The sequence below is a fragment of the Nannobrachium achirus genome, assembly GCF_963921795.1.
Source record: "Nannobrachium achirus genome assembly, chromosome: 12".
Classification (NCBI taxonomy): Eukaryota; Metazoa; Chordata; class Actinopteri; order Myctophiformes; family Myctophidae; genus Nannobrachium; species Nannobrachium achirus.
Window position 1 is genome coordinate 9,623,618 of NC_137832.1, and position 11,155 is coordinate 9,634,772.

The window sequence follows — 11,155 nt, forward strand, 5'->3', positions numbered from 1 at the left end:
TGGCTGCTTAGATGGTTAAGATGAGGGGAGACCTTGAAATGTTACTTTGCGAAACACTGCAATAAGCTGCGGCCGCCCCTATCAGTCAGACTATGTAACACCGAACCTTCTGTAGTCTGTAGTGCTCCAGTGCACTCCTCTATACTATAGAATTGCATGGTAGAAAGGTGCTGCAGGCAACAACAAAAAAAGCTTTCTGTGGACAGACATGGTCCCTTATTAAATGTCAGTTCATCTCTGATGTTTACATCACTCTCAAAGTGGGGTCCATGTACCTTCAAGGTTCCTTGAAGGGGTTCCAAATAAATGGACCCTTACAGGTAGAGCATACAAATATGCTCTCAATGTTATGGGGTCAGCCCTTTAATATTAAAATGTATTTTGAATTTTGATGTAACTGAATTTGTCTTTATGCACAACCCTGGTGATTGCCTTTAAGACTTCATAGTGTGTGAAGTCATCTATGGTTTCTTGATTGTCAATGACGTGTATAGTGTTTAAGTGGTTAATGATGTTGATCTGGACATTTCTGCTGATGGACCTTCCTCATGTCTTCCTATCTCCTCTGGAATGACCTTACCATCACCCTCACTCACTCTCTTCACCCGTCACAGCCTCTCGAGGCGACAATAAAGATTCTTGTACAGTGGAAATGTTTATTGTTCCAATGTTTATACATTCATGAAACTAACTCTCAGCATTGAGATTCTTTTATAGGGGGTTACATGTGAGCATAAGTATTACAAAAAGACGTTTTCTATAGGCTTGAGTGTATGAAAATAAACTGTTGCAAAGTGTTGAACAATAAGTGTAATTGGCAATGAAAGCACTAAAGGAATAAGTTGGGCATACTTTGGGTTTCACATTTTTCTATTTGACTCATTCAATACTCTAAACACCATTTTAACTGCTGACCTTGGAGGGTTTTTCAGAATATTGTCAGGAGGCCTACATTAAAATACTTGGTGTTTTGGAGGTACAAGCATGGCTAACATTCCCATTTTGTTATTTTTGTAACATAATTATGATATGACAGGCATGTCAAATGCATATTTACAACCAATTTGATGTACTAAATAATTCAGACAATTATCTGTCTGGAGGTAGACGTGCCTTAATGAGCTCCCAGCTAAGAAACTAGTCCTGTGGGATTCTAAATGGGTATTGACTACTTGTTATGCATTTGAATCTGATTATAACACTAATTATAGGCTATAGCCTAGTTATAAGCACTCATGATGATCTCTTTTTTTTCTTGAGTTAAACACTTCTGAACTGCATCTATCACTTGACTAGATATGTGAGAATATACCTGCTTTGATTATACCAGAAACCAGACACAGAGGATAACACAACACAGGCACTGATTCTATCTCACCTTGATTACTGCTCTACTATATGATCGGGCACAGACAAAAAACAGTCTAAGCTCCAAATACCTCAGGCTTGCATGACAGTCTCTCATGGCTCAGAGTAAAGGAGAGGGTGGTATGCAATTTAATGAGTTTCTTTGGGCATATTTGTCATGATAGTAAACAACTATTTTGTCTGTACTCTACTCAAACACATTATGTGTGAGATCAATCAGATGTCAGATCACGATAACAGTCGATACCAGGGGTCACATTGTTAAAACCCCAGAACATATTCAATATGCAGATCTGTAATGTATAATATGACAATTGCACTATGGAACACTATGGAGGAGTAGATGCTACTTTTGGGGTCTGAATGAATAAAGAATATCACAACACATTATAATTATGAAGTATTACTGTTGTCTTTATAGTAACCTTATAGTGACATTGATGGACCATAATACATTTTAAGAGTTATTATAAAGCAATATAAAATGATTGTATACATGTCTTACAACAACTATGACAATTTAATATAGGATACACAGAAAGTGTCATTATTAAGGGTCTATAACACATTGTTTTTTACCATGAGAAATGACACTGCTTGTGTCATTTCTGTATGGGTTTAATACAGTTTTTCAATATTCTGAAAAACTGTATGGGTATACCCATACAGTATATGGACTTTTATATATAGGTGATATCCCCTGTGATATCACCTGTCATGTCACAGTGATGTGTCAAGGGAACCAACCCGAAGACTGTAAAAATGTGTGTACACACACACACACACACGCACGCACGCACGCACGCACGCACGCACGCACGCACACACACACACACACACACACACACACACACACACACACACACACACACACACACACACACACACACACACTCAGACAGACACTCAGACAGACGGAGACAAGCAGTGTCATTTCTCACGTTAAACTGCGACCTTTGGTCGCAAAAAACAATGTGTTACAGACCCTTAATAATGACACTTTATCCTTAATAATGACACTGTATCCTATATTAAATTGTCATAGTTGTTGTAAGACATGTATACAATCATTTTATATTGCTTTATAATAACTCTTAAAATGTATTATGGTCCATCAATGTCACTATAAGGTTACTATAAAGACAACAGTAATACTTCATAATTATAATGTGTTGTGATATTCTTTATTCATTCAGACCCCAAAAGTAGCATCTACTCCTCCATAGTGTTCCATAGTGCAATTGTCATATACATTACAGATCTGCATATTGAATATGTTCTGGGGTTTTAACAATGTGACCCCTGGTATCGACTGTTATCGTGATCTGATTGATCTCACACATAATGTGTTTGAGTAGAGTACAGACAAAATAGTTGTTTACTATCATGACAAATATGCCCAAAGAAACTCATTAAATTGCATACCACCCTCTCCTTTACTCTGAGCCATGAGAGACTGTCATGCAAGCCTGAGGTATTTGGAGCTTAGACTGTTTTTTGTCTGTGCCCGATCATATAGTAGAGAAGTAATCAAGGTGAGATAGAATCAGTGCCTGTGTTGTGTTATCCTCTGTGTCTGGTTTCTGGTATAATCAAAGCAGGTATATTCTCACATATCTAGTCAAGTAATAGATGCAGTTCAGAAGTGTTTAACTCAAGAAAAAAAAGAGATCATCATGAGTGCTTATAACTAGGCTATAGCCTATACCCACCCCAGAATCCCTTTTATGCCCATATGAAGATCCCTGATGTCATCGATATAGGCTATATAGGCTATATCACTGGCCAGATGGCCAAGACATGGCCCATATCTGTGAAGATCAACGATGCCAAGGGCCACCAGGACCGTAGGGCTGTGGACAAGGACTTGCAGCGCATGTAGGCCACACCGGCCTGATGGAAAATGCCACATTTGTTTGTCTATGCCTTTCTGTCTGTCTGAGTTTGTGTCTGTGGGGTGCCACATTTGGAATAAAACACTTACATCACACATCTGGATATCCATACAGCCCATCTAGTCTGTCTGTGTCCATGTATGCCCATATATGGAGATCTCTGTGTGTGTCTGTCTGTCCTTTTATGCCCATATAAGGATATCTATAGGGCCTGTACATCTGATTTCACAGACTCCATATATGAATATCTGACATGTTGTGACATCAGTGACAAAGTCACAAAACAGGGCTGTGGATACTTTGCGAAACAACCATCCTTCCTAATACATGGATACATTGTATTATTAATAAAGGATAAAATACAATAAAAAGTCCATAGGCCTATAAGGGCATTCCCAGAAACAAAATTCCTTTTATGCCCATATATGGAGATTTCTGATGTCATCAATCCCAGGGCCTAACTGGCCCAAGAGCCTGCTTTACTCTGATTTACACCCTACCTTCCCTGAAAACGTTAATATTAATTCCATATATGTATATGGGTTGGATATATATTAATAGATAAATACATACCGTACATAAATAAAATGTCCATATAGCCTACAGTATGGGCATTCCCAGATTAGGGTTAGGGTACCCTCTTATGCTATTCCCAGGCATCAAACCCAGGCCCAATAACTCGCCAAGGCCCTGCTTGGCTTTACTCATTAACATGTGTTTTATGCCCATATATGGAGATCCCTGTCCCAATGTCATCAATAACATGGATATATTTGGTAATGTGACAGGCGACCTTGCCCTTTAATTAGGGCGAGTCTATAATTGTTATAGAGTTATAATGCATTTCAAGATGCATTTAATGCTTTATAATGTGTGCATTGCTATAAATAAATTCATGTTTATAAATAATACAGTGTAATAGCCTATTTTCAGAGTTTAGAGTTATAATGCATTTCAAGATGCATTTAATGCTTTATAATGTGTGCATTGTTATAAATAAATTCATGTTTATAAGTAATACAGTGTAATAGCCTATTTTCAGAGTTGCGTGAGCTTTTATTATTATAGAGTTGCATGAGCTTAAATAATACAGTGTATGTGTTGTGATTTAAATCATTATAACAATGTGTAGGCCTAATTCAATTTACCATGTTAGGCTATATGCGTTTCATGATTTAACGCTTTAATAATGTGTTATGATTATTGTTATGAATCATTAAGTATTCATGAGTGTTTATAAATAATAGTGTCTATAGCCTATTTTCATAGAGTTGCGTGAGTCCGCAGCTGCCCGAGAGCACCCAGGCGCAGACTCCTGCAACTCATGGATATCCATGGTAGACAGGATGTCCATCAGTGGCAGGAAGTGACCTCACAACAAGCGTCTGGATTTTATTATATTTATTATAATAATTATATTTATACTTGCTTATTATACTTATTGCTTAGTTATTATGCTTATTACCCTTATTATATTTATACTTATTATAACTCTATGGGTGTAAGAGTATTTTTCGCGGGCAGGTCTTTCAGTCCGAGTGTATCAAAAAAGCAACTGGGTTAAGCACCGAACACTTAAGTTGTAAACACTCCCATTTCACCATCAAGCATCCAGCAGCGAGCAGAATGAATGGAGGGAGATAACCCCGACGGTAAGACAACATAAATAGTCTATTAATTATCTTTTTTTGAGGAAGGAAACGGCCGCGTAACTTGATCTGCTGTTCACACCATACTCTATGGTTCACACCAACACCGGGTGAATTTATTAACGGTCTAGGGTAGCTCTGTTAGCTCTGTTAGCAAGCTAGGCTAGCGTTAGCTCTAGAGCTAGGCTAGCGTTAGCTTGTACTGTGTTCATTATTCACATATCGATCGATCCAGACTCATGAATGATACTGTATTTGAACGTGGATCATCCTGCTTCAAAAACTGAATAAGATCAGTGGTGCCAATCTGCACACTTTGGGTGTGCAGGCTTATCTGTTGTGGCATTGGTTTTCAACCCTTTTCACATCAGGGTCCATTATTTATTCAGAATTTGATTTGAGCCACGGACACCCGTTTGATGAGATGTTGCCTCTCGGAACCAAAACTTAGAATATTTGTTGTTGGATAAGATTTTGTCCACAATTCCATTCTGTATCGATGTGCCATAGGAGAGATAACAGACAAATGTTGATCAAAATTATTCTACATTTTCTAATTGTGTGGACTTCTTGTAAATCAATTATACAATATTTTTTACTCTTTAAAGCATAAAATGAAAGCGTTGCAAATATAATAGATCGGGGTCCAACCTATGTTCCCCAGGTTCTATGTTCCCCACCTCACAGCATTAGTTTAGTGAGGTTATGGTTAGGGGTAAGGTTAGGTGGTAAGAAAGTGGGGAACATAGAACCTGGGGAACATAGGTACGGCCCCTAATAGATCTACAAGGGTCCATTTAGTTACTAACTCTCCATCATTTAGCTGGGGACCACCTGGAACCCCCTCAAGGACCACTGGTTAAACCACTGTGTTGTGGAACCCCTCTGCTTGGTTTGTAATGAGTGTTTATTTGCTTCAAATCTTTGTTTCCCTCTGTTTCTTCTAATCTCATCCTCTCCACACAGATGTGACGACATGGCTACAGAGCATGTTAACAGGAAGGGGGGCACAGAGGAGCAGGAACCAATGGAGACACCCAAGCTGTTGTAGTAATCCGCTCTGTTGGAGGCTGGGCTGCCTCAGAAGGTTGCTGAGAAACTAGACCAGATCTATGTTGCAGGTAAAGAGCCAACTGGTTTCTAACGCATCAGTCCAATTCACCATACACAACACACACTCTCGTTAATGTTAATGGGACTATTAATGTACTATTTATGTACATTTGAACAGAAGTATGCAGTATTTATTTATTTTGTTTATTTATTTTTGTGTCAGCATGTTGGCACTGGAAAAACTGTTATTTAAATGATCTGAATAATCCCGTAAGGGATGGGCTGTGATGCAGCCAGACACAAAAATAAATAATTAACATATGGCACTTTATATTGATTCAGGCATTTTGCTCCTCCACACACGGCTATGTATTAGAATTATTGGTCATATACCATGATATTTAATTCATTCATACTGTTGCAAATCCTTTCTCCATCCCACCCTTTCTTAAACACAGAGGGTCTCACTGATGTCATCCTTTACCACCAACCGGATGACAAGAAGAAGAACTGGGGCTTCTGTTTCACGAGTGTGAAGACCATTAAACGCCAGCTCAAGCTCGGCGCCGGCTGATGAGTGGCAAGTTTGCTGCTGGAGAACTACTGTAGACCTTAGAAACGGCAGAACCAGCATTCCAGCTTTTCCTCAAGGACATTGTGGTTCCTCAGTAATAGTGTTGCTGCAGTAATCACGTGACCAGATATGGTCACGTACTGTACTGGCCACTCCGTTGTGCAAAGCAACTAACACTGAGGACAGTCCTCCAATTCACATTTCGTCACATGTTGTTTTCCCCATGCTTTACACCGTACATGTATCGGCACAGATAAACCACGACTACATTTATTGACAGCGTATACTCGATTCCCCAGTCCACCACAATTACACCTTCAGAGTTGCCATCTTCACGTGTGAGATCTTTTAAAATCAGTGAAGTGTCCCCTTTGCTCCCTGTACAAAAAGAACTTAGGAGTACAATACAAAGAAAGCATGAGAGGACAAGACATTACAACTGAATCTCATCTGAAATGTGTATGTGTGGACCAATCCCGTGGCCTGTATATTGATATTCCAAACTCAATACTGATGCAAATATGAGGATGATGAGGAAGGAGGCACTGATGTGGGTATCAACTCTGAAGGTGTGATTGGTGGACTGGGGAGACACTGAGGAATTGAGTGTATATTGATGGTCCAAAGTTAATACTGATGCAGGTGAAGGTGGCACTGATGTGGGTTGGACCACTGAACTTGAGTCACGTGGCACGATAGTTTGGTTATTACGACATGCAGTCAAATGTAATACCATGTCCTCTTTAGGCACTATAGTTTTAGTACAAGATGGGCAAAGTAATGTCCTGTGTCCTTGCACCTGCAGATGATTGTATCTGTAAGGGAACAATAGTTTTCCTTCAAAATCATATGACAAATAGGTGAAATTAATACTCTACAATGACTTACTAAATAAAGTTATGGCCCCTCGAATATATGTTTTGCTTTATTACCAAGGTGATATAGCCCCAAGTAACAGATTTTAAATCTATAGTAATTGCAATGGGAAAGAGCAGTGCTACTGCTGGATTTTGTCTTCGTTGTCATGCTCCCAGAGGTAAGACAGTTTTGGTGGTACAACTCATGCTAAACCTGGATGAGCATACTTTCATGGTGCACCACTGAAAAAGGTTTTGTACAGTAGGTACAGTGTCTCTAGTAGTAAACAAAAATTATAGACAAAGCACAGAAAACAAAACAGATGTACACTTAGGACAGCTTATTGACATACTTTAATGGCACTTCCTTAAGATACTTAATGACTGCCATAAAGTAATCTTTGTCTTGACACTGGCTATTTTACTTGGGAAGGTTTCTGTGGAAGAGGTTTTCAACGATGGAGAATAGGGCACAAAGTTGTTTGGTACCCCAGGCAATGTTGAAAATTGTCTAAATCCACTTCTACTTAGTTGTGAGCCCTTTCACCTTCATCTGCAGGATCACAGAGGCTGTTGAGTTGTGAACATTGTTTTCAAAGTATCAGATCAAGGTAACTTTAAAATCAATTGTGCTGTTAAGTAATTAAATTCTCTATCAATAATTACATTTTCATCATTAGCTGTCTTTGGCTTCATGACGACTTATCAAAGATGAGACAGGGAAGCTGTTTCAATGTATGGGAGCATGAAAACAGGCTTTAGTATTAAGTCTTGGAAGCTGTAAACAGTGCTTATAGTTCTCAAGCACAATGCCTGATCAGACACAACCGTTTGAAATCCATTTATTACTTAATTCAATACATAGTACACATTTCCTCACAGACAATCTTTCAGGGCCACAAATCTATTCTTGCTTTAATCCTGGACAAGTCAATGTGATGTAATTATATTTTTTATTATAATTATAATTTTTCTTTTACATTTTCTGAGGAGAACTTTAAATAAAGTTTTGACTATGACTTTACTGTGTTTGGACTGGCAATCATTCATTTCTCATCAAAAACATTGTGTGTGGTCCCCCCCCCACAGGAAGGTGCTGTGGCTAACACTTTTATGTAAACGTAATATAAAAAAAAAAACATGCACTGAGATTTTAGAAAGGTGTGTAATAAACGTATGTTAATTCAGTTAATGTTAGTTAAATATGATTGTGAATTAATGATTGTGAAAAGAAATTCTGAAGGGTCCAATATTGTTCTGATAATGTTTTTGATGGCTATGTAGGTGTGTGTGTGTGTGTGTGATTCTGTCACTTATAGTTAGATCTTTAACTGCTAACTTCTCCGTATTGTGTAAAGCAGGGGTCTTCAACGTTTTCAGGCCAGGGACCCCCAAACCGTGGGGCTAACATATTGTATACTATACTGTAATGTAGACAGATGTGACACATACTGCATTAGTATTCTACCAGCAGATGGCAGTAGCTCAGAGACTAGCCGTCAGTCATACTGCTGTATATTTCATCTGTGCACAAGTTTGGATTAAACTGAACAGAACTGCAGCCTTGTTCTCCTGAGTGTTCTCTTAATTTTACATATACCATTGTGTTTCATGTGTATAAACATATTGTGCATTCAATAATATGCTATTAAAAGAATAGATTAATATATTCATGCTTTTATTTTAAACATGCATGTACCACTGCCATTTATAACTGACAACCAATGTCAATACTATCAATCTATCACTAACAATCTGCCAATAACACAATATTCATACATACAAGCTATTCAAAAGAGGCAGATATTTTATATTTAAAGACAAAATAATATTTTTTCTTTCTTTAAAAAAATACAATACAGATATGGATTTTTTTAATAATTATTATTATAGATAGATAGATACCTTTATTATCCCAAGGGGGAAAATGTGTTGCCCAGAGGCAGCACAGCAGTAAAGGTTATTTACAAAGTTACAGAGAAGTATGAAAAAGATAAAAAGAAAAAACAAGAACAGTACAGAGTGCAGTAAGTACAGTAAGAGCAAGGTACAACAGGAAAGGGAACGAATAATATTATTAATATAATTATTATTATTATTATTCAACAATTTCGGGGACCCCAGTATCCCCACGGACCCCCTAGGAGTCGCGGACCCCCTGTTGAAGACCCCTGGTGTAAAGCCTTTTAAATCCATGTGTTACTTCGAAACATGAAGACGAACAACGCTGCAGGGTTAGCAGCTCTGGACTGGTCCGTCCAGGGTCTCCCTCACGCTCTGCAAGGAAGCAGCCTCTAACACAGGGCCAGGAATTCCACTGCCCTACCAGCGCTACACTCTAGTCAAAATAAACTAGACTACGTCGCAACTCACAAAAACAAAGTTTGTTTTGTGTTGTTGAAAGTGTATTCTCGAGAGTGGCAAACCTCTCAGCACCCCATCCACGCTGTAAAATACACATTTTGAGCAGAACATAAAAGAAAAGGTGCGTAGTCTCTGCCCGGTGGATGTGTGAGGTCACTTCCTGCCACTGATGGACATCCTGTCTACCATGGACATCCATGAGTTGCAGGAGTCTGCGCCTGGGTGCCCCTCCAGCTGCCTCGCTACAACGTTTGTATTTACCGCAGCTGTCTCGCTACAACGTTTGTATTTACTGTATTTTTGACCCTGCAAACTTGCCGTTGACCACGCTTCCGGTCTGAGATCAAAGAAGGTCTCAGCAAGAACAGTCACCAACGTCATCTAGGCTCCATGGGTGGCGGGTGGCCATTAGCGTCTATGAGCACTTCGTCACTTCCGCCACCCAAAAGTGTCATGGCGGCGTCCCATGGTGTGCCATTTTCCGGGTGTTGTCTGTTCCTGCCTAACATTCCTTGTCTGAGATGGAAGATCTGACAAAGATCTGCTGAGAGAGGTGACTCCACCCTGACTCCACCCCTGCAGCCATACGCTCTTGATGTCATGCTGAGGACCCAGCTGTTGCCATGTCTGCTTATTATAAGCGACGTTGGGCTTGTTATTATGTAATAATAATAATAATAAAATTCCTCCTGTAGCCCAGTGTTTCCTAAACTTTAGCTTGTGAAAAGAAACCAGACGTTAATGTGTTGCTTCGTGGCTATTTTCACTTCTTCTTAAACATTTACATTAAAATGTATGGAATTTCTTAATTTTCATTTTATTTATTAGTGGAATTACTTAAAAACATCATTGCATTTTTTTATTCATGAAAATCCAACTTTTTGAGAATCTTTTTTTTTTTTTTTTTACGTTTTGATATAATAAAAAAAAATGTAGGAAACAAAACATTAAGTGACCCATAAAAATGTGTCTGTGACCCACAAATGGGTTTGGGGACCAATTCAATTAAAATTTTCAATTCAAAGGAGCTTTATTGGCATGAGAAAACATACGTTTACATTGCCAAAGCAAGTGTCACACATAAGATAAAAACAGTTGAAAATGGGGAACATATTGGGAGGGGGTACAGCATTGTGTGAACAGAGCTATGTCGCATTGTGACATTTTATATATATATATATACAGGGTATAAAGCTTTTGGAACAAATAACAGCATTAGCCTATTCTTTCTCAAAATGCATTTAACCAGGAACCAGTGCTCTAGTCTAGTTTAGCCTATATATAAATGTAGCCGATGTATAATAGGTTATAAATACATATCAACTATAGATTTTCTTTGAAGTTCTCAAGTCTCATCTTTTGGGCTTTTTGTTTTCCCAGAACTCGTTGCTTGTT